At 44.5% G+C, this 25,793-nt stretch overlaps 1 pseudogene; it reads left to right on the top strand.

The window, feature by feature from the left end:
* Positions 1 to 41: 41 nt before the first annotated feature.
* On the top strand, positions 42 to 25,283 carry LOC136548178 (uncharacterized; annotated as a pseudogene).
* Positions 25,284 to 25,793: the final 510 nt, after the last annotated feature.

The raw sequence follows: 25,793 nt of genomic DNA, 5'->3' as shown, positions 1-25,793 counted from the left end.
GGCCCCTGGTCCCGGCGCGAAGGAGCGTCCGCATAGCCGCCATGAATTGGCCAAGGGGCGACACCCAAGCGAAGGCCAGGCTAGTGCTGATGAAAAGACTGGGCATCCTCGACATGGAAGGACTCAACCATGATGACGCGTTGCTACGCTACTTTAGCTTGTTCAAGGGACCACTTAACGACGACGCCGTGAAGGCAATGATGGCTTTGTGTGGCCTCGACGCTGAGGAGGCGCTGCCGCACACCTAGATGCCTGCTGTCGCAAATGGGTTGACCGATGTAATAATGTTAGTGATCGTTTGCCACTGCAGAAGCTCTTCGAGCTCCACATCTTTTGTGACCATCCTGTCATGGTGCTTGGGTTCGGCGATAGCTAGAGGCCTACAGTCGCCAACCCACCCCACTGTAATGAACCGTCAGCTGGTAGTTAGATGTAGCAAGAATCCAGTGAGCAGGAAGCGAGTGCTTTGTATCTTTGTGCCGACAGCCAGCGGCTTTCAGTTGTATCGGCCACTCCAAGTTGATGCTTTCATAATCTCTATGTGCTTATGCCTCTGTGTGCTTAACTTTGTGCCTGTTGCCTATACTAAACCAACAGACAACTACCTACTTGTCTCCTTCCGAAGAATTATTTTAGATAGGGGCCGATTGGTTGACATATGGCACAGATGAATTGTCAGTTACTTAATTGGAACGTCAGGGGTCTAAATGATGGCGCCCAACAGGACTCGGTCAGTGAGCTCGTGAGAACCACCGGCACCACCATTGTATGTTTACAAGAAACAAAGATGCAAGCTATGGATTGTAATGTGGTTCGCCGAACGGTCGGAGCGAAATTTGAAAACTCCTATAGTGTGCTCCTGGCGGAACAAACATGAGGAGGCATCTTCCTTGCGGTCAACGAAGACTTCTTTGACCTCTCCGACTTGCACTTACCACGAACACTATAACCGCACAGATCAACATGAGGGCAGATGGAACAAGGTGGCAAATTACGGTGGTATATGGTCCGCAAGGGGAGGAGGACAAACTTCAATTCCTCCAAGAACTGAAAAACATTCCGCCGCCGAAGAATGATAGATGGCCCATCCTAGGAGATTTCAACCACATCTACCAGGCGGAAGATAAGAACAACGCCAATCTCAACCAACGTCTCATGGGGGCATTTAGAGCGACAAATGATCATTTGAGGCTCAAAGAAATCAAGCTAAATGGCCGTCACTTTACCTAGAGCAATCAACAGCAAAACCCCACGCTCACTAGAATCGACAGACTACTATGTACCCCCGAGTGGGAGCTGTCCTTCCCATCGTGTTTCTTGCACTCCCTTCCATCGCTCATGTCGGACCATACACCGCTGCTACTCGAGGGACAACTTGACCACAATCACAGCACTTCCTTCCGCTTTGAAAATTACTGGACTAAGATGGATGGCTTCCAAGATCTTGTCCACAACATTTGGAATAGACCGGTCACCACCGCTCTCCCGATCAAACACTTGCATATCAAAATGGTGCGTGTGGCAAAAGGTATCAAGCGTTGGAAGCAAGAGAAGATAGGGGATACAAGGATGCAACTCGCCATAGTGAAAGAAGTGCTACTACAATTAGAAACAGCCCAAGAGCATAGGTTGTTCACTGCCATGGAACTTCACCTATGTCGCCGCCTCAAAGCCCGTAGCACTGGACTCACGGCCATCGAAAAATCAAGAATCAGACAGAGATCGAGACTGACATACATTCGCTGTGGGGATGCTAACACAAAGTTCTTCCACACTCAAGCAAACGCACACCGGAGAAAGAATTACATACATTGTCTACATACGGATGGGGGGATCACGGTGGCTCATCAATAGAAAGAAAAGGTGATTTGAGATTATTTTAAAAATCACATTGGCGCCCCGATGCCGAGAGTTTCCACACTAAATTGGCAATCCCTTGGATACAACCAACACGATCTCTCCGACCTAGAGTTGCCTTTCTCCCAGGAAGAGATAAAAAACACTATATATTCCATGCCTTCCGACAAAGCACCAGGACCGGATGGATTCACGGGGGCCTTCTTGAAAGCGTGTTGGGAAATCATTAAGGATGATGTAATGGCGGCCATGAACAGCCTATTCAACTTGAATGCCCAGGGCTTCGAATGGCTAAACTCAGCTTGCATCATCCTTCTACCCAAAAAAAACAGATGCAACAAGAGTTACTGATTTCAGACCCATCAGCCTCGTCCATAGCATTGCAAAGATCTTCTCTAAGGTGTTAGCTAACAGACTTGCCCCTCGACTCAACCAACTTGTCTCCAACTACCAGAGCGCATTCATAAAAAAGAGAAGCATCCATGATAACTTCCTATATGTCCAGGGCGTGGTTCAAAGGTTGCACAAGCAAAAGATGCCGGCTTTATTCATGAAACTAGATATCCACAAGGCTTTTGATATGGTTCATTAGGGGTACCTGCTCAAAATTCTGCAAGCCCTAGGCTTCGGACAGTGATGGCGTGAATGGATCTCTATCCTCCTGCGTACATCCACTTCCACACCCTTGCTTAATGGGCGACAAGGTGCCGCTTTTAGCCACGCCAGAGGCGTCCGTCAAGGAGATCCACTCTCACCCATGCTATTCATCCTTGCTATGGACCCGCTTCAACGTTTGCTTGACCGGGCAACCGACCATGGGATACTCACCCCCTTACCAATCATGGCGGCAAAATGGAGAACCTCCATGTATGCGGATGATGCCGCCATTTTCATCAGCCCCACAAAAGACAATGTTCAAGCCGTCAAATCCATCCTACACGCTTTTGGATCATTCTCGGGACTACATATCAACCTACAAAAGGGCTCGGTGCACCCAATCAGCTGCGCAGACGTTGATCTAGACCAAGTCCTCTCACCCTTCACTGGTTCTAGAGGGACCTTCCCTTGCAAGTACTTGGGCCTGCAACTCCACATCAGAGCACTGCAAAAGATACACGTGCAACCTCTCATAGACCGTATCGGGCAGCGGTTACCCAAATGGAAAGGAAGATGGCTTAACAGAGCGGGACATCTCACTCTAGTAACATCTGTCCTCTCCTCCATGCCAACCCACCACCTCATGGTGTTTCCTCTAGCTGCATGGGCTAAGAAAAAGATTGACAAAATCAGGAGATCGTTCCTCTAGAAGGGGGAGGAGAACGCTAATGGCGGACACTGCCTTGTTAACTGGCCAATAGTTACCAGGCCAAAAGATCTAGGTGGTTTAGGCGTCATCGATCTTGATAGATTTGGGAGAGCCCTCTGGTTACGATGGCTTTGACAGGAATGGATGGACGACTCCAAGCCTTGGAACGGCTTCTAGCTTCCATGTTCTAATGACGATTGTCTCCTCTTCAACTCCTCAATCATTATAACTTTGGGGGACGGTGCAAAGACTAGATTTTGGCACCACAATTGGCTCGATGGACACGCGCCGAGGTACTTAGCACCAAACTTGTTTTGCCTAGTTTCAAGGAAAAATCAAATGGTGAAACAAGAGCTCCGGAACAACAATTGGATATGCAAGCTACAAAGGAAAATCACCTCCGCTGTCCACATAGAGGAGTTTGTGTCCCTTTGGATACGGATACAAGATGTGCACTTGCAACAGGGCGTCCAGGACACCATCACCTGGTGGTGGACCGGTCATGGGAAATACTCCACCCGACCGGCCTACAGAATACAGTTCAGAGGCTCGCTCGCCCCCTTCAGTACAGAGTTGATCTGGAAAGCGCATGTGCAGAACAAATGCAAGACTTTTTCTTGGATCTTAGTGCAAGATAAAATTCTAATGGCATAAAACCTATAGAGGAGAGGGTGGCCACACCATCTGTTGATGCAAAAGTGGATCTGCAAACACAAAGGGCTAATACCCGAATCGATATCCAAAGCGTGCCAGTCGATTTGACCTGTTAATCGACAAGGATGAAGATACGAGCACTTTGGTCCTGACAACAGCGATACGCCCGGAAGTCACGGCCAAGAGGTACTCACGCGGAACTCGAGAATTGCCGAAAGTCGCATTGAAACAATGCAACTCGCCGAATCAATGAGAACTCGTAAAAAAGGAAAAATATGCAAACTGACGAAGTCGCCGGAAAGTAAGTAGATGCAAATAGGAGTAAAAATTGGTTTTGATATTGATTGATTATTTATTACATTGCCCCTCAATCTATATTTATACCCTGATCTAAAGAGACACAACCAAATACGACTAGGACACCAAGTCCATATCTAAGGAAACACGTGACTCTTACATGAATCATACTCTAAATATAGAAAAGGAAATCAACTCCTATCTATTTCCCTGTCCGCCTCAATTACGATGGAATTCTCACCGACCTCCTTTCCATCGGCATACTTCCTGTTTCATCGGCAGTAGTTTTCAAGCCTTCCTTCATCAGCATCGACAATAACATCTCCAACCTTATCGGCAACGCCCGAGTCTAAATCAATCTTTCCATCGATCACCACCATTCATCGGCAACCATCTTTACAAGCTAATTTTCATCAGCTGTCAGCGTATACAGTAACTTTCCTCCTGCCGATTAGCCCACTCTGATCATTTTGACACGTGCAAAAAATGGTGTCAACACATGCCCCCCAATTTCGGAGTATAAAACCATTAATGCTCCGAAATTTACTCTAGATAACGTTTGCCTTCGCCCAATTACCGTAACTCATCCTCCAAGCCAAAACTTGATCTGTTATCAAATCTAGTCCTGATTCACGCACCTCAGTAAATATCGCACAATTTCCAACCACTCTTGCCCTGATTATGGTTAAGATACCGAAACAATAATCCATCGGCAAGATCCTAACATAATAATGCCGCCATTTTCAGAATTAAAATATCCTGTACTGAGATCTCTTCCAAGTCATGATTACTTGCCATCAAATCATCTGTACAATCCCTTGATTATCGTGCGAACAGTTACCATATCCATCTGAACCACCTCGACCCACATGCACGCGGCATAAAGATAAGTCCAAAATACCCCTACTCCGAGCGGCTTATAAATAGATTTCTCTGGAATGCTCGTCCTCTACCCTCAGATTCCAATCTTTGGCATTCTCTCTTTCCGGCGGCGACTCCGATGAACAACCGCGCGACCTCAACCAACAAGAACTTTTCTCCAGCGTCAACCTCGAGTCTCCAGCTTGTGCCCCCATCTACCTCAAGATAATGGCAATCAACTTCGACGTCCCTGCGGTTTGTTCCACTTCCGTTACTTTTTACCTCGATTCCTCTGGTCTTTGCGAGTTCATACAGTTGGTAATTTTTTCTCTTTTTCTTTGTTCTTCGGATCCTCTAAACTTAGGAACTTCGCAACAAATTAGTTATTCCAACTGATCAGCCGCATTTCCAATGCCTAGGACCAATGGGCAACCCAGATCCAACTGATCTGATTAATGCAGAGGTTAACAGAATCCCTTTTAGAGCCCAAAATTTCTCTCTGAATTTATGGAAAGATACATTCCGATCTTGGCCCAAAACCACCAAAGGGTGGAAAGATTGGTACTTGAGGGTCAACAGGTCGATGCAAGTACACTGGGCAGAACGGAAGCTAGACCGATGCATTAGGCTATCCATTGCCGATATGCAAAAGAACGAGTCAATGATGATTGCAGCTGCTTACTTCTGGTCAGACACAACAAACACTTTTATGTTTGGACATGGCCCAGCTACTCCCACACTTGCCGATGTCTACATGCTCACTGGCTTGGACATTTCAACTGTCGATGAAGGCTCCATCTATGGCAGAAAATCTGAATATAGGGTGAATACCCACAACATCGGCGGTTGGACGGGATATATTCAAGAATGCCAGAAGACCGGGACAGTTAACCAGAGGGAACATGCCACATTCTTGAATATGTGGTTAGAAAAATTTATCTTCTGTGGTCGATCAGTAGGACCAACCAACGCCTTCCTCCCCGTGGCTGAACTCTTGGCCAATGGTGTAAGGTTCCCTCTTGGCTGATACCTTCTGAGCTCCACTTATCATCTTCTTCATCAAGAGTCTCAGAAACTTTTGCTTGGCGAACCCATCGGCAACTTAGGAGGCCCGTGGTGGTTTATCAACATGTGGCTGAATGCCCATATGCACAAATGTTTGCAATGGGACTTCTTTGCCCAACAATTCCCACGAGAAATTGCTGAAGACCACGTGCTTGGGGATGAGGAATCGGCAACACGCTCACCCCTCAATTTTGGTGAAGCCATAATTGTCCTCCCTGGAACAGAGGCCAATGAAGGCCAAATCGGTAGATTCTTCCAAAGCTTCTACAATGGTCTTTCTCGTGATCATAGGGCCTAGGTACCTTATATTGACGAAGAAAACAGATTCCCCCTTCTTTTCAACTTTGCCGATGACACTCTGAATCAGGATAATGAACTCATGATGGCCATCATTACTCCTAGGGCAATCCCAGTAAACACATTCGGTAGCGGGAAAAACACCAATATCACGTATGAATTTTACAATCCATCGGCAGTATCCCATCAATTGGCTTTTGGGCAACTACCAATCAAACTTTGTTTTGCCGATGTGATCAAACCCAGAGAAACAATCACCTGCAGAATAGATTGGAGCAGGGTAGTGCGACTTTCCCCTGATGCCGATACTACAGATGTCGATATATCCATCTAGACGCCAACATCTTTCATCACCGAATCATATAAGCAATGGTGGTGAGAGTGGAGGGAACAACTGTTTGCAACATCTGCTCACACATATCGGCACATGATCGACCCTGAATACGCCATCCCCGATGACGCGGTAAGTTTCTTTTAACTCCCTTCTACTTTTTCCTTTCATATATCGGTAACTAACTTTCTCGTGACAGGTTAACAACCCAGTACCATCTATGAGCAAAAGTGGGAAACCCTTCGATCTTCAGCCTGTTTCCCCGATATCACCGATCGGCTACAACGCCCCCACCTTAGCTGCTTTGACTCACCAGAAGACCCGTGCCAAGACCATCACCTCCAAGTCCAAATTGGCTACAGCTAGGGCCACTCCATTGGCTGCTGCTACAACCCTAATCAAGGTATTCAAGGTAACAACCCTGTTTATTTCTACTCATGCCGATCACAGACTATATTAACATTAATCATCAGGGTGTTGCTGAGGCCCAAGCAAAGCGCAAAGCCTTAATAGATGCCGAGGCACAACCAAAATGATAGAAGTCCATGCCGATCCCCACATCTGCCCCAACGTTTGCAAGCCGGCAAGAATCAGTCGATGCAACTGAGCAAGCAGTTAATCCTCCTGTACAGGACATACCATCGGTCATCATACCCCAAGGGCCAACCACCGATGAGGCCACAGAGGATATCCCATCGGCAAGCTCAGCCGATCCTCCACATGGCATACTCCAGGCTGCTTCCTCCAGCCAAGTACAGGAAATTGCCTTGAAACAGGTAAGCCGATTGACCTAGTCGATTTATAATATTCATACTTATCCTTAACTGATCTCTTTTTCTTTTTCTCAGGAACAAGACTCCCCAAACAGCCTATTTTCCTTTGCCATTGACGTTTCTGATGATTATGGAGAGGAAGCAAGTTCTTCCCTTGCACTGGGAACAATATCGGTAGAAATTAAGTCCAAGTTGGAAGCTCTCCTAGACTTGTTACAGCAGGATACCGCCCAACTGGTAGATGACTCGGACCCCGCAAAGGCAATTTTTCAAAACAATCCGTGGCCAAGTCCCTGCCGATGTTGAAGAAGCACTCTTCCCAGCAGCCCATTTAGAAAGCCGCCAACTGCAATATCAACGGGCTGCTCAACGCATTGCCAATAGAGCAGCTCAGGCTCAACTCAAAGAAGAGATGCTACAACTGAAACAGATTGCCGATGAGAAGCACAAGGGCATCGACAACTTGCAGACTTCGGGCGCTGAACTTAAGCAGAAAATCTTAGATTTATCGGCAAAGAGGATGGCTCTATTGGCTGAATTGAAAGAAGTCGAGGCAGCCTTAATTCATGCCCAACAAGAAGAAAGCCAGCTACCCAATGCCATCAAGGCCCTTCAGCAAGAAAGAGACATCCAGGCTCGCAAAGCCTTGGCCACGAAGAAAAAACTCAAGCCTGTGGAGGGTGCTGCCGATGAAGACATCAAAGAAATGAAGGAAGCCGACCAGATTCGCCTGCGTGCGATATTGGCTATCCAATCCTTGTTAAACTTGTAAATCTTGTCTATTGCATCGGCACTTTATGAGACATTGACATCCTTGTATAATTCTAGCCGATAGGACTGTTATCGGCACTTATACTTTTATGCATCCATCCAGATACTAGGGTAATATTTCTTTAAATATTTTCCATTTAATGCTCTGGGAAACACAACCCCTTCGAGGGTTTCTAGAATATATGTGTTACCAGGAACAGACTGATTTATCCGATATGGACCTTCCCAATTAGGAGACCACTTTCCAAACTTTGAACTTTTAGTCCCAATCGGTAAAATCAATTTCTAGACCAGATCTCCATCGGCAAACTCCTTTACCTTCACCTTCTTGTCATACCATATGGCTACTCTTTTCTTATTTTCTTCGATGCTAACTAAAGCCCTTAACCGATGACCTGCCACATCTTCCAACTCATCCTTCATAAGAGTATCATAATCATCGGCTGTGAGCTGATTTTGAGAACGTATTCGTCTAGAGCCAGTTTTAATTTCCCAAGGCAATACTGCGTCGTGTCCATATACTAACTGATAAGGCATTACTTTGGTTGCACCATGACATGACATCCGATATGACCACAAGGCTTCATTTAATACTGTATGCCACCTCTTAGGATTTTCTTTAATTTTGCGCTTAATGAGTTTGATGATCCCTTTGTTAGAAGCCTCAGCCTGACCATTAGCTTGAGCATAATATGGAGAAGAATTTAAAACTTTAATTCCCATACCTACAGCAAACTCATCAAATTCTCCCGATGTAAACATAGTACCCTGATCGGTAGTGATAGTTCGAGGAATACCAAATCGGTAAACAATATGCTCTTTCACAAAATCAATCATATTAGCCGATGTCACCTTTTTTAAAGGAATTGCCTCAACCCATTTTGTGAAATAATCGGTAGCAACCAGAATAAATTTATGTCCTTTGCTCGATGGCGGATAAATCTGACCGATGAGATCGATAGCCCATCCCCGGAACGGCCCAGGTTTAATTATAGGGTTCATAGCCGATGCAGACGCTCTTTGAATATTACCAAACTTTTGACACCCCTGACATCCTTTAAAATATTTAAAACAATCTTCAAGAATAGTCGGCCAATAGTATCCATTCCTTCTGATCATCCATATCATCTTGAAAGCCGATTGATGCGCTCCACACACTCCTTCATGAATTTCACCCATCAAGCTTTTTGATTTATCACTGCTAACACATCTGAGTAAAACTCCATCTATAGTTTGATAATATAATTCATCATCGAGGAGCACATACTTGGTAGCTTGGAACCTTATACGTCTTTCAACCTTTTTATATGGATCCTTTAAATAATTGACAATCTCCTTTCTCCAGTTATCGGTATCAACTGCCGATGTTAGCACTTCCTGAATAGGCTGATACCCTGAAGCATGCTGAGCTAGTCGATTAGCCTCTTCATTATGCAGTCGAGAAATATGTTCAAGACAAAAATCTCTAAACCCTTTCAACAATTGCAAACATCTTTCATAATACAAAATTAAAACTTCACTTCGGCATTCATAAATCCCAGCCAATTGATTTATAACTAGCATAGAATCACCAAAGATTTCAACAACATCGGCACGTATCTCCTTCAGCAATTCTAACCCTTTTATCAAGGCTTGGTATTCAGCCTGATTGTTTGTCGATGTAGCAACAATCGGCAATGAAAACTCATACTTCCTTCCTCGAGGTGAAATCAACACAATGCCGATACCTGCTCCTTCACCACATGTGGACCCATCGAAGAAAAGTGTCCAAGGAGCAACCTCCAGAGAGTCCACTGTATTACAATGCTGAGTGACAAAATCAGCCATAACCTGCCCCTTAACTGCCTTAGTCGATTCGTAACGTAGTTCAAATTCTGATAATGCTAAAATCCACTTGCCGATTCTACCACTTAATATCGGCATCGACAGCATATACTTGATTATGTCATCTTTGCATATGATCGTACATTCAGCAGATAACAAATAATGTCTTAATTTGACACAAGAAAAGTATAAACACAGACATAATTTTTCGATGGCCGAATACCTTGTCTTAGCATCCACTAATCTTCTGCTTAAATAATAAATAACACGTTCTTTCCCTTCAAATTCTTGAATAAGAGTTGAACCGATAACGGTATCATCAGTTGACAAATACAACCTGAAAGGTTTCCCGTGTTGAGGTGGAACTAGCACTGGAGGATTTGTTAAATATTTCTTAATTTCATCTAGGGCTAACTGCTGCTCAACTCCCCATATAAATTCCTGATCGGCTTTCAGTTTAAGTAATGGACTGAAAGCCTTGATCTTACCCGACAGATTAGATATGAATCTTCTAATGAAATTAATCTTACCGATCAAAGATTGCAATTCAGTTTTATTGGCAGGAGCAACCACCTTGTTAATTGCATCAATAGACTTCCTACTGATTTCAATGCCCCGCTGATACACCATAAAACCCAAGAATTGACCTGCCGATACACCAAATGCACATTTATTAGGATTCATCTTCAATCCATGCTTCCTTGTACACTCCAGTATCTTTCGTAGATCGGCTAGATGTTTTGTGATATCTCCAGACTTAATCACTACATTATTAATGTAGATCTCCACTAATGTGCCGATGTATTCATGAAAAATAAAGTTCATAGCTCTTTGATAAGTAGCGCCGGCATTTTTCAAACCAAACGTCATGACTATCCACTCAAACAACCCTACATGACCTGGACATCTGAAAAGCAGTCTTGGGAATATCTTCTTCAGCCATGAATATTTGATTGTAACCTACATTACCATCCATGAAGCTGATAATTTGATGTCCGGCTACAGCATCAATCAACACATCAGCAATCGGCATTGGATAGCCATCCATCGGTGTGGCTTTGTTGAGATTCCTGAAATCAATACAAACACGAAGTTTTCCATTTTTCTTATAAACAGGAACCACATTAGAGATCCACTCTGCATATCGACACTTCCGAATAAACTTTGCCTCAATTAATTTAGTTATTTCGGCCTTAATGTCAGGAAGTATATTAGGGTTGCATCGGCGCGCTGGCTGCTGATGTGGCCGAAATCTAGATTTGATAGGTAACCGATGTTCAACTATCGATCGGTCTAATCCAGGCATCTCAGTATAATCCCAAGCAAAACAATCTTTATACTCTTTTAACAAATCAGTTACTTGCTGCTTACACTTGGAATCTAACTTAGCACTAATAAAAGTAGGTCTTGGCCTATCGCCATCACCAATATCTACTTCTACTAAATCATCTGCCGATGTGAACCCTTGACCTAATTTTCCATCATCGGCAAACCTATCCATTAAAATTCTTCTTCAGAACCGACTGCTTGGATCGGTGGAATTTCATAATCAGCAACTCTAAGGAACTCTTTTTTCCAAACTTCTCCTGATATGCATTTAGTTCGCTCATAAGTATCTGATTCTGCCGATGCGATGATATAAGAAGAATCACTAGGGACAAACTCAATCTTATCCCCAATCCACTATACGAGGCATTGATGCATTGTAGAAGGAACACAACAATTAGCATGAATCCAATCCCTCCCTAGAAGCAGATTATATGCATCCTTGCCATTAATAACAAAGAACGTCGTCGGCAAGGTTTTGCTGCCGATGGTCAATTCAACGCATACTGCCCCTTTAGCCGATGACACATTGCCTTCAAAATCCTTCAGCATCATATCGGTTTTGGTCAAGTCTTGATCTCCCTTACCAAGTTTCCGATACATCACATAAGGCATAATATTAATCGCAGCCCCTCTGTCGATAAGTATCTTAGATACAGGCTGCCCATCAACTCTGCCTTTCACAAACAAAGCCTTAAGATATTGTCTCTCGTCATCGGTAGGTTTCTCAAAAACAGCCATCATTGGATCTAGTGTCAACTGAGCTACTTGATCAGAGAGAACAACTTCTTCCTCATTATCAGATAGTGCCAAAAACTCCATCGGCAACATGAATACCATATTAACATCTGCCGATGGACCCTTATTTTTGTGTTTTACCTACCACTGCTGATGATCGGACCTCTCATTGGAGGGATTTTCCTCTCGGTATAAATCCTCCTGATGCTCACATTGCATCCTCCTTTTCTGTGTCTTTGTCAGACCCTCTGAGCACCATCGAGGAAACTTGGTTTTCCAAACCGGCTGATAATAGGTCCTAGTTGATTCTACACGGCATATATTAGGGTCCCTGTAGAATATTTCTTCATTGGGAACTCTTGCGTTTGCCATCTCCTCAAGCTCCTCTTGATTCCTTGGAAAATATCCAGCGCGTTTACCAAGCCTTTCATGTACACTAAGTCTGCCCCCCAGCCGATCATGCACTGATACTCTGCCTCTGATCGGCTCATTGATAAATAAACCCTGATTGCTAGGTTGAAACCTCCTTTCTGACCGATTGACCCCATAATAACCATTGCACTCAGGGCAATTTTCAACAGTTGATAATTTAATACCTTCTTCCCAGCAATGGATGAAAAATGGGCACCTCCAATGATCTTTATGCCGATACCATTCTTCCCAACGTCTCTCTTCTTGCTGTTGTCGATATCGGTCCTTACACGGACGCCAACCCTCCTGCTGCCTTCGATGGGTAATCACAATGCCAGGTCGAGGAGGGTTTTTGGAACTACTGCTTTTTTCTAGCAAACCCTTACTTTTTGCATCATCGGTAGTTATCCGATGTTGGGGATCCACTGATACGTTTTTCTCAGCAGCCTCTGACGTCAATACCTTGGTCTTCCCTTTGGCCTCCAACATATTTGCTGGAAAAGGGTGTTGATCAATTTTCATCGGCTTCTGGGCCTTGGAAGTACCAAACTTAATTCTCCCAGATTCAATAGCCGATTGTAACTGTTGCCTGAACACCTTGCACTCATTTGTACTGTGTGAAGTTGCATTGTGCCATTTGCAGTACAAGATCTTCTTCAACTCTTCTGCCAATGGGATCACATGATTAGGTGACAGCTTAATTTGGCCCTCTTGAAGCAGAAGATCAAATATCTTGTCGGTCTTGGTGATATCAAAGGTAAACTTTTCTGGCTCTTTCTGACCAAAGGGACAAGATATCGGCTTTTTATTCTTAACCCACTCAGCTAAGCCGATAACTAGTTCTTCATCAGAATCAGAATCTCCTACTTCTTCAATAAATGATACTTTTTTACTCCAATTCTTTTTAGGTTCAAAAACCCTAGTATCTTGATCAGAGATCCTTTGCACAAGATGACTGAGGCTTTCAAACTCCTGAGAAGCATATCTGTCTTTAAGATGTGGCAATAACCCTTGGAAAGCCAGATCGGCAAGCTGCCGATCATCCAGCACCAGGCTATAGCATTTATTTTTTACATCTCATAGCATTTGCACAAAGCTTTCTACCGATTCATCATTACGTTGTCTCAATTTTACTAAATCGGTAAGCTTCTTTTCATGGATTCTAGCAAAGAAATACTTATGAAATTGTTTTTCTAGATCAACCCAAGTAATAATAGAATTTGATGGTAATAAAATGAACCATGTAAATGCCGATCCAGACAAAGATGATGAAAATAAGCGAACTCTTAATTCATCTCTGCTAGCTGCCTCTCCATATTGAATAATGAAGCGATTGACGTGTTCCATTGTTGATGTATCATCTTGCCCAGAGAATTTAGTGAAATCTGGTACCTTGTACCAATTTGGGAGAGGAATTAAATCATATGCAGGAGGGTATGGAGTCTGATAAGAATAAGTATTGACCTTGGGCTTTATCCCAAACTGATCCTTCATAATTTCTGCTATCTTATCGGCCCAAAAAGCATCAGCCTCCTGCTGACGAACTGGCTGAATTTCTATAGGAGGTGCCTGCTGATATCCCTCCACATATCTTTGTGGCCCACGATCTCCAGCAATCGGCATATGTGCCGTTACTTGTGGTCCATTAACCTGTTGGAAAGGATTCATCGGCTGAGCTGCCGATGCTTGATTCTGGAAACCAGCTTGCATATGACCTTGTTGAATCCCTGCAACCTGCTGATTTTGCTGAACTGTATGTTGAACAGGTAACTGTCCTGACCAACCATTATTAGAACTCATCGGTACAAAACTTACCGATGGCTGGTAATTTGCTGACATTGTTGGATAATTATAACCAGCTTGAGGCATGAACTGAACCCTAGTTTGACTCATAGCAGGGGCTTTCTGCTGCATCGGCAGTAAGCTTGCCGATGGACTTGAATTGGGTGTTTGAACCAAAGGCATCTGGAAAACCTCCTAGAGTTGGTTGCACAGTAGTTGCTGTGGCATATTGAGGCACTTGAGCCATCGGCGAAACAGCCGATGGTATAGGAGCTTTTCCTACTGCATCAAACACTTGAGGTAACCCAGGATTGAAAGCAGATGACTCCAGAGGCATACCATATCCCCACCAATTAGCAGGAATTTGGCTATTTTGAGACACAGGGCCTGACATAGCTAATGCCGATAGATCTGTATTAAGCCGAACTCGTCCTCCTGGTAGTACCGGATCTGATCGTATCGGCGTAGATTGAATATTAGGTAAGCCTACCGATACTGGAGGAGAAGTAACTTCTGTACCCACAACGGTCGAGGGAGCTGATGGAGTATTGACAGATGCCGGCTCTGGTTGGTGATAGGCAGGCCCAACGTAATGCGGTGACGCTTGTCCTTCTTTGAGAGTTCGAACCACAGCATTATGAACAGTATTGGACAGCACATTGGAATAATTAATCAAAGCATGATTTACTGCAGAATTAACCATCTCTTGAAGTTTACCAGGATTGGAGTCAAAGGTAACCTGCCGAGGCAACGACAAATCTTGCTTCTGGATGACTTGTCCACTCTTGTTCAGGCTAAATGATTTCAGACAAAGCTGCCTGTATTCTTCTACAGCCTTTTCCATAGCTTGCCTCTGCTCTTCCTTAAGATCTTCTTCTTATACCGCGATAATGTTCCCTGAATCGATCTCGGGATTGAACATATTAATCGGATTGATTTGTCCCACCGGGCGTGCCAAAAGATGTGTTGATGCAAAAGTGGATCTGCAAACACAAAGGGCTAATACCCGAATCGATATCCAAAGCGTGCCAGTCGATTTGACCTGTTAATCAACAAGGATGAAGATACGAGCACTTTGGTCCTGACAACAGCGATACGCTCGGAAGTCACGGCCAAAGAGGTACTCACGCAGAACTCGAGAATCGCCAAAAGTCGCACTGAAACAATGCAACTCGCCGAATCAATGAGAACTCATAAAAAAGGAAAAATATGCAAATTGACGAAGTCGTCGGAAAGTAAGTAGATGCAAATAGGAGTAAAAATTGATTTTGATATTGATTGATTATTTATTACATTGCCCCTCAATCTATATTTATACCCTGATCTAAAGAGACATAACCAAATACGACTAGGACACCAAGTCCATATCTAAGGAAACACGTGACTCTTACATGAATCATACTCTAAATATAGAAAAGGAAATCAACTCCTATCTATTTCCCAGTCCGCCTCAATTACGATGGAATTCTCACCGACCTCCTTTCCATCGGCATACTTCCTGTTTCATCGGCAGTAGTTTTCAAGCCTTCCTTCATCGGCATCGACAATAACATCTCCAACCTTATCGGCAACGCCCGAGTCTAAATCAACCTTTCCATCGATCACCACCATTCATCGGCAACCATCTTTACAAGCTGATTTTCATCGGCTGTCAGCGTATACAGTAACTTTCCTCCTGCCGATTAGCCCACTCTGATCATTTTGACACGTGCAAAAAACGGTGTCAACACCATCAACAATGCATGCTCTGCAATGGTCCTTTAGAGACCGGCCTCCACCTATGCCTATGTTGCCTCTTCGCTAAGGGGGTTTGGAATCAAATCCTCTCATGGGAGAACTTCACTTAGATCCAGCAGCAACCCTAGGTGCAACCCACGGATAACAGGATCATGGTGGGAAGAGGTGGTGACGAAAGTGCCAAGATCAGAGCATAGGTGGCTGAATGGGGTAGTAATCTACACCTTCTGGAACATTTGGAAAGAGAGAAATAGGAGAATCTTCGACAACAAGATACAGACGGTGCCGCAGGTGGCCGCAAAGATAAAGGATGATATAGAGCAAAGGAAGAGAGCACTCGATTATGTGTAGCCGATGCCCCCTCACCTTTTGGGCCGTGCGTTTCCCTAACTTGCATGCTTGGGGGGGGTTTCCATTCCTATCCTCGACTACCTTAGTTTGTACATAAACTCTCTTTCCCCAGCTTCATTGAAAGGCAGAGCTCCTACCATTGCGTTCAAAAAAAATCTTTGTTCATCTAAGAAGGCCAAACTTTTCTGACCTGTTTCGAGAGTAAGGTAAGGTCTCCAGTGATCCACTGCCAGGAGAATAGCTAGGTACTCCTTTTCATAGGTGGAAAGAGCTTGATTCCTAGGCCCCAATGCTTTGCTTACATAAGCCACAGGATGTCCTTCTTGTTGAAGTACTGCTCCTATCCCTTTGACAGAAGCATCTGTTTCAATGAGAAATGGCATTGTAAATTTGGTAGGGCCAGTACTGGAGCTGCTGTGAGGGCTGTCTTCAAGGCTTGGAAAGAGGATTCATGCTCTGAAGTCCAAAGAAACACAGACCCTTTCTTTAATAAATTTGTTAATGGTTTGCAAATAGTACCAAAACTATGGACAAACTTTCTATAATATCCTGTCAGTCCCAAAAAAATTCTAACTTCCTTGGCTAAAGTTGGGGTAGGCCAATTCTGGACTATGGCTATCTTTTTTGGATCCGTTGCTAAACCCTGAGCACTAATTACATGCCCCAAATAAGCCAACTCAGCCTTAGCAAAAGAGCATTTGGAGAGCTTCACCTTGAACTTATGCTTCTGGAGTAATAGAAAGACTTGTCTGATATGTTCAATGTGCTCAGACCAAGTTTTGTTGTAGATAAGAACATCATCTATGAAAACTACAACAAATTTTCATAAGATAGGAGCTAAGACTGAATTCATGTCATGCTGAGATGTAGCAGGACCACCAGTTACTCCATAGGGCATCACCTTGTACTCATAGTGCCCATGGTGTGTTTGAAAGGCTGTTTTGCCAAGGTCTTGTTCAGCCATTAGAATTTGATGAAACCCTGAGGAGAGATCAAGAGTGGTGAACCATTGTGCCCCAACAAGTTCATCCAGTAATTCATCGATGACTGGTAAAGGGAATTTATTCTTGACAGTCATAGCATTCAACCTTCTGTAATCCACACGAAGACTCCAATCCCTAGTTTTCTTCTTGACCAATAGAGCAGGTGAGGCATATGGACAATTGCTCTCTTGAATCCATACATTTTCTAAAAGTTTCTTGACCTGACTTTCTATTTCATCCTTTTGTGTTGCATTATATCTGTAAGGGCGAAGCCTAAAAGGCTGTGACTATTGGCGTTTCTTAGCGTTATATTTGTCGTTGGAAAAAATCGTCAATCCCAGATGTGCCATTAATATGGCAAATATTGGATTGAGAAGATTTCAAATTGCAGTGCATGTGAAGAATTGCTCCACTGGAATACATTGACTTCGAGTTACTATGTTAGATCAAAGAAAAACGCTCAAATGAGCTTCTATAATCAGTCACATGGTGAACAAAACCATCTAATTCACAACTTGCTAAACAACCACGAGTCACTTTTCTCCCGCCTTGAAGATGAGTGTCACTGTAACCATCAGCACTTAAAATGGCACTCACCTCCCTCTTGGATGCCAGCAGAGGCGCTTTTTTTTTTAGAATTACACAGTACAAAGCAGACGCCCACAACACGTGAGCACACTCTAATACAACATCAGGAGGATCTCTCCAGATAGCATCACAGGTCATCATGGCTCAAGGATCATCACCAGTAGTCTTTGCAAGAACATGATCCATCCTTGAAGTGGTGAAACCGAATCCGATCCCTCACGACGATTTCAACATCGTATAGCTTCGATATGAGCTTGCTGATGGTGTGGCAGTCTTTGCAGACTCTAAGGTTCATCAGAATCCAGATGGGTGCCCCAGGTGTCGCATTGAGTAGGCCAAAGGATATGAGTTACTGATCTAGATATTGGAACTAGGAATTTGATAGCTATGGTGGTAGGAATTGGATACACGACAACAAATCTCGCCACCTGCGCCTAACGCTTAGTCGGTTCGGGTTCATTTCTTAGCATCCAAGACAGGTTGTTTACGTTACAGGAGTAGTTTAAGAAGATCGTTACATAGCCGCGTTGGGCCACTCTCTCTACTTCCATTTTGGGCCTACATGTTTTGGGTTGGGTCGCTTCAAGCGAGGCACGCGTTCCTTCAGACGCCTAGGCTTGGGCCGTCGCGGACTGAGTTGGTGGAGTAGAAGCAGAGCTGGTAACATCCCTCCATCCTTGAGAACCAGTTGAACCCAAGCTGGTGCGCGAGGAAACTGTTGCTTGATGGTGATTTCATCTTCCCAGGTGGCAAGAGTTGGGGGAGAGTTGGACCGGTGGATCAATAGCTGGGGTACAGTCTTGTCAGGAAGACGGTGAAGACGTCTGTCCAGAACTGCAATTGGGACCTGCAACTCATCAGTTATGTCAGGTAAAGATGGACTCACCGAGTGTGAAGGAGAGACAGCCTTCTTCAATTGTGAGACATGGAACACCGGATGTATAGAGGAATATGGTGGCAGAAACAAGCGATAAGCAACAGAGCCGATCTTCTGTGTAATGGTGAAAGACCTGAAGAAGCGGAATAACACCTTGTTTGAAGAGCGAGAAGCCACTGACGATTGAACATAAGGTTGCAGTTTTAGATATACTGAATCACCAACCTCAAACTGGCACTCAGATCGCCGCATATCTGCTTGCTGTTTCATACGCTTCTGAGCACACTGCAGGTGCTGGTGTACCAATTGCTGCATCACAGAGCATTCACTTTGCCATGACTGAAGCCCGGGTTGGGGACAGGCATCCAGCTCTGAGATTCCGAATTGGCCCGATTCATGTCCATACAGAACAACAAATGGTGATTGTTCCATTGCTTTGTGGCTGGGCTATATATTTGATATTTTTGCACTGCACTTAGACAACCTACAGTGTACTGAGTTTTCCATGTAAAAAGATGGTAGCACCATGCATTAGATTGGCACATCATCATCAAGCATGCAGCAGTTAGCTCTACTTGTCCTAAAGATCCCGGGCAAGATCATCAAACCTGCAGCACATATGATTGACTGGGCCCGATTCACAGCTCTACTTGTTCCATTGCTTTGTGGCTGGGCCATATATTTGATATTTTTGCACTGCACTTAGATAACCTACAGTGTACTGAGTTTTCCATGTAAAAAGATGGTAGCACCATGCATTAGATTGGCACATCATCATCAAGCATGCAGCAGTTAGCTCTACTTGTCCTAAAGATCCCGGGGAAGATCATCAAACCTGCAGCACTTATGATTGACTAATATATATGTTGTCTCTATAATTTTCAGTTGTGTTCATCTTGCGGAGAGAATGGATGCCCCGAAGAATATGCAACTTTCATGTTCATTTCATTCCACAAGCCTCTTTATGCAACAGAACCATTCCTTATTTATGCAACAGAACCGTTCCTTGCTAGTTGTGCAATCTTTCAAACATGATGTTCCAAAAATCCTTTTGCATACAATTGAGCAAGTAGAGTTATTTAATTTATGTTCAGCACGAATTGTGTCGTATTTTTTAATCATGTTGTCCAGAAGGCCTGGAGCTTTCAGTTCTGCTGGCAATCTTTTGACGGTTGTGATTGGAAAAGCAACGGGAGATGTTCCGGTGTGAATGTCACATGTTATTTCAATTAAAGATTCATTGCAATTAAAATTTCTCTGTATTATGGCTTCCAGATGTAATAATACAGTCATTTTGTACTTATTCCTGCAGTGTGATTATATTTTAGCATTAATTTGCTTTTTATATGATTCGGTGATATTTAGAGCATCTCCAAGAGTTCCATAAACATCCTCATAATCCTTGTTTTTTAGAAAGATTGGGAAAAACCCCTCTCCAACAACTCCTAATATTTACTCCTAATCTTTGAGGACTCGGGAAATTCCTCCCCCTTCCGCGTAACTTTACGCGCTGCTCCCGTCGCGCGTTTCCGTCCCCCGCCCGATTTCTCTCTGCTTCGTGCCATCTCGTGTACGTGTACTCGCGGAGGGCGCTGCTGCTGGCTCCGCTGCACAGCTACGGGGAGAATGTGGCGGCAAGACAGGTGGTGGCCAGGCAGCAGGAAGACCCGGCGAGCGACGGTGTCAGGAGCGGAGGTGGGAGCAGCAGCAGCTTCGACACGAATGTGGTCATGATCCTGGCCGTGCTCCTGTGCGCGCTCATCTACGCTCTCGGGCTCAACTCCATCGTGCGGTGCGCGCTCCGGTGCTCCAGCTGGATGTCGCCCCGCGGGGCGCAGCGGCAGCCTGCCGCGGGGGCGGGGGAGCCAGGGCTGTCGTCGGTGGCGCGGCTCGCGCAGGCCGAGGCACGGCGGAAGGCGCTGCGCGCGATGCCGACGCTCACTATGTGAAAAACGGTTTGTAGCAACGGGATAAATTTTTTGTAGGGGCGGCTGGTGATGGAGCCGCCCCTACAATGGCGTACTCGGGAGCCTAGAGACCAGCCACCCCCGGTGTTGCTATTTGTAGGGGCGGCTCAATAACCAGTCGCCCCTACAAATTCTCCAACAGATAAATACTCGTCTTCAAATCGTCGTTCCGGAGTCTTCTCTCACCCCTCCGTTCTCTTCGCTTTCTCCCTCCCTCGCTCTCCCGACGCCGACAGGGCGATGGCCGCTGGCATGCGCGGAGCTGCAGCCGTGGCGGCCCCCTCCTCTTCCTCCTCCCCCCTCGCGTCGTCCTGGCCAGCCCCCCACCGCTGGCTCCCCGTGCGAGGAGTCAAGGAGACGGACCGTGCCTGCACGTCCTTCTCCTCGCCACAAGTCTCTCTCTCCTCGCAACGACTGGGCGAGACCGCCGCCGCCGCCCTTCGCCAGGTGCCCAGGTTCCGCCGCGTCCTTCGCCGGAGGTCACCATGTTCGCCGCCTGCCCCCTTCCTTTCCCTTCGTGCTAGGCGAAATCGATCTCCCAAACCCTCGCTTAGGCTTCCCATTTGCGTACTTGCATCCGGATCTGATCTAGTTACAAGTATATAGCATGCTTGCATCCGGATCTGATCTAGTTACAAGTGTATTGTACTTGCATTCGGATCTAATCTAGTTACGGGTGTGGTGCAGTTGCATTCGGATCTGGCGTAAAAGAGTTTGCTAGTCTTTTACGAATTGGTCTGAGCTAACTGGATGCTTGAACTGGGGTGTCAGTTGAAGTTGTTGGTGTTGTGATTCCAGTGAAGAGCCGTTGGTCTTTCGTCCAGAAGTATACCACCGCGCCTATTAGCTTACTGGAATATGATGTTGCAAATTTCAGATGCTACAAGTCACGAATAAATTGTTTTCTTTGTGTGACCTTTTTCTGTACTAAGAATTCAATTTAGCGCTTTCAGTTAGCATGTGTATTCGAATCCAGTGTTCCTTTCAATCAATCATATATTGAAAATAAAAAAATAATCACTGATGGATTCTCTTTATATGCCAAGCTGCAGCAATTCTGTAGAAATGGCTGATGGTGAGGACATCCAGCCTCTTGTCTGCGACAATGGCACCCGAGTGGTCAAGGTCAGTGCTTCCCCCCCCCCCCCCCCCTTAACCTGTACAACCTTTATCTCCTTTCTTTCCAAATACGCCACTGATTATGTCTGTCTATCTATCTTCCAGGTTGGTTTTGCTGGCGATGATGCACCAAGAGCTGTTTTCTTTGTGGGCTAACTCTGTTTACTTTGTACTTGCATGAATGAACTCTGCATAAATTGTTGTGATTAAGGTTACATGGTTTGGTTTGTCAACCTCTAATGAGTATTGCAGCTACTGATATATCACAGTAGGGTCTAGGTCTTGTAAAAACATCGTCCTATTCATTCATGTACTGTTAGTAGGGTCTGTTTGTAAATTCCGTAGTTGGTGTTTTGCTTCTGTCTTCCTCCAATCAGGAATCTCCCAATTTGATGTGGGTGCAGTATGGATTTGGGACAATTAGCATGTTTATACTTGCGATCTCACCTATTTCAATTTAACATCTCTTTATAGTTTTTTTCTATTCTTATTTTTCTACTGAAATTATTCCTGGATAGAAAAATAGAGATATCATTAATCTTGTGCTAGTACAACAAGTAGCTGAAACATTAGTTGGAGCAGGTCAACAAGTAGCTAAAACTTATAATATGCTTTATGGTCTGTCTACATTTCCATTTTCCTTTACTTTTGAATGTCAACATTATTTGCCTTTTTGTTTGTATTTAGTCAGCCAAAGCTTTTTATACACAAGATATCTTGTTAATAATAAATTCAATTAATGTTATCCCAAATGCTTTGAAGGCGTTTGCGGAGGGACCATGTCGGGGAAGACGACAGTGTGTGACATGATAATTCAGCTGCTCCACGACCACCGCGTCATGCTCGTCAACCAGGTGTGTTTCTCCTCCTGCTCCTCGGATTTGACTCTGTTTTTGTGTTGTGATGATCTTGTTGTGCCTTTGGTTGGTCCTGTACTGCGGCTCTGCTATCGATGCGTTTGTGTGGCGAACTCTAGTGGTTTGTTTGCTTTGTGAATGCTTTGTCAAATAACGGGCTCTCCTGCTCCTCGGATGATTTATTATTATTATTTTGTTTGTGTGTTCTGAGCTTGTTCTGCTTTGGTCCTGTACTGCGACTGCGTCATCGATGCATTTGTGTGCGAACTTTTGAATGTTTTATGAATGCTATACCAACCAAACACATGTTCGGTTGCTGCATTTGGAAGTTGTTTATTCTCGATGCTGCAAATTTCTTCTTCCATGTAGGACTGCGGTCATAACTCATAAGACTGCAGTAGTTGTTACGTTTGAATGCTCTTACCTCTTGGTCGGGTAGATTACACGGCTAGATTGTATGTTGGGGATTTGGGTAGATTACACGGCCAGATTGTATGTTGCATTTCTCTTACTCAATCCTTGGATAGATTATTTGTTGCTGAAAAGTCGATTGAATGCTAAAGCAATCGTAGCTTACAATCTGCTTTTAATGGATGATGTTTGTTTTGGAATGGCTGTATGCCGACACCATGAAATGGTGAGGTGTTTTTTCACTGCAAAGGTGATTGTTCAGAGAACAACATTAGTTTGATTAGAATCGTTTACTCTGTTGATGCTATAAATTGCTTCTTCCATATAAAGCAAGGCACACAACCTACATGGTGCTTTTAACTTCTGGATGATAGTGTTTGTTTTGGAATGGCCATAATTTTCATTATGCTGAGGTGCTTTGTCACTACTCACTAGGATAGGAAGTGACCTTGCATAACATAACCTGATGCAATAGGTCAAAAAGTGGTGTGCCTCGACAACTACCTTGACCTTTTCTGTTAAATCTGGCTTGAGTCTACTGAGTGTTTCCTAAATAGTTTACAATTATCAGCGCATTTTGCTTGAATTGTTATTTTTTTGTTCACTTGGAGATACCTTTTAAGTCTCTTTCCGGCAAATATGGGACCTGTTGATTTATTAGAAGTCACAACATGAAATTCATTGTGAGCATCTTATGTCTATTAGGCACCATGAGTTCATTTATTGTACTTGTTTTACAAGTATGTATATGTATTTGCTATAACCGTTGTCTACATTACATGTGTACAATGTTGCATCTCCATTCAATCATTTGTGTTCTCTTTTTGATGAAATGTAAGCATTAATATTTTGTTTTCTGTTTGTTGAATGCCGATCTGTGTGCTTGCAAGTTGCAAAGCATCCTGAGGCAGGCTGACAATTACTATTCAATGAAAAAGGAATTTAGTAAAGTGAGACATAGCATGCAAGGTGCTTTTAACTTCTGGGTGATGTTTGTTTTTAAAATGGCCGTACTATTGTTAGCAAGTTATGCTAACACTAACATGCTTAGCTTACTTCATTTGTTTTGTGTGCTTGTGCTGAAGGTGTTTCTTAACTCTAGCATGGCAGAAAGGAAGTGAATGTGGAGCTGAAGAAGGAAGCTGAATTTTTTGGGGACATTGTTTTTGTGCCCTACCTGAACAACTATGATCTTGTTGTTATGAAGACTCTTGCAATATGCGAGTATGGGGACTTGGCATATGATTCTTTGCATTGTTGTTTAGCTGTTAACATCTTTAGCTATCTATGCAGCATGATAGCATTTTATGGTCAGTCGGACCAATACTCATGTTGTAGAGTTCCTCATCTAACATGCCAGCACTAAGTAATATGTTCATTGTAGTTGGACCAATACTCATGTTGTAGAGATTTGAGTTTCAGTACAATCGCAGAAGAAGATTAGTCGTGATGGAGTTGTGCATGAAAAATACATGTTCTGGTTGAATTTCAATTGTAAATTTAATTTTTTTTTGAGGAAAAATGCACTGTAGGGGCGGTTGGTACCGTTGCCGCCCCTACAAATCGATTTGTAGGGGCGGCTACAGTACCAACCGCCCCTACAAATCGATTTGTAGGGGCGGCTAGTAACACCAGCTGCCCCTAAAAATCGATTTGTAAGAGCGGTCTGGGAACCGCCCCTACAAATACATGATTTGTAGAGACGGTTGGGTAGGGGCGGCTGGCCAAACCGCCCCTACAAATGGTCTTCAACCACCCCTAAAAACCCTTTTGACGTAGTGGCTGGTCTACTCGGCGGGGCTGCTGCCGCTGCAGGCTGCCGGCGGCGGCGGGCCTGTGTGCGCCATCGGCCTAGCCGAGCTGGAGCCCAGGGAGCGCGTGCGGGTGCTGCCCAAGTGCAACCACGGCTTCCACGTCCGCTGGGTCGACCGCTGGCTGCTGGCGCGGTCCACGTGCTCGACGTGCCGGTAGCCGCTGTTCGGCGCGCCGCACAAGGGCTCTGGCTGCGCCGACGATGCTGGCGCCAGCGCCAAGCCGCCGGTGCGGGCGTTCCTCGTGCCGCTCCGCCCGGAAGGTTTCATCACGCCATACAATATTTGATATTTTAGATGACATTTATTAAAAACTCATGGAGATGACTATCTTTTCACTTCTAATATCTTTTTAGGAGTTGCCAAACTACAAGTTTTCAGAAGAAAAAATTAGGGAACTCTTGGAGATGCTCTTAAATGTGAGTAGAGTCAGCGCATTAGTGTCTCTCTCATTCAGAAAAAAAAAAGTCCTTGCGGGTCCTGCTAGGCTTTGCAGGTTTTGACCACTAGGACTAGTTGGGCGTTTGCGGCCAGCACACTCCAGGTAGCGGACGCCCGCGTAGCCTGCAAATTATTGTTGCAGCCAGTAGCGGCGGCGTGTAGACGTCTGCAGAGCGGCTCGCTTGCATGCCTGGTAGCTAAATTTGCAACCTCCCAAGACTATCTTGTTTCACAACTTTTTTCCGGATAACGAGTATTCTGCAAGCTCTAATTGAAATATACGCCAAAGTTGTAACGATCCTTCTCGTACAATTAATAGTTTTCAAGGAAATAGAAAACTAGCAAACTACTAGCCCTG

Source organism: Miscanthus floridulus, chromosome 4 (assembly GCF_019320115.1).
Source record: "Miscanthus floridulus cultivar M001 chromosome 4, ASM1932011v1, whole genome shotgun sequence".
NCBI lineage: Eukaryota > Viridiplantae > Streptophyta > Magnoliopsida > Poales > Poaceae > Miscanthus > Miscanthus floridulus.
This window is presented reverse-complemented; position numbering and strand designations above follow the sequence as displayed.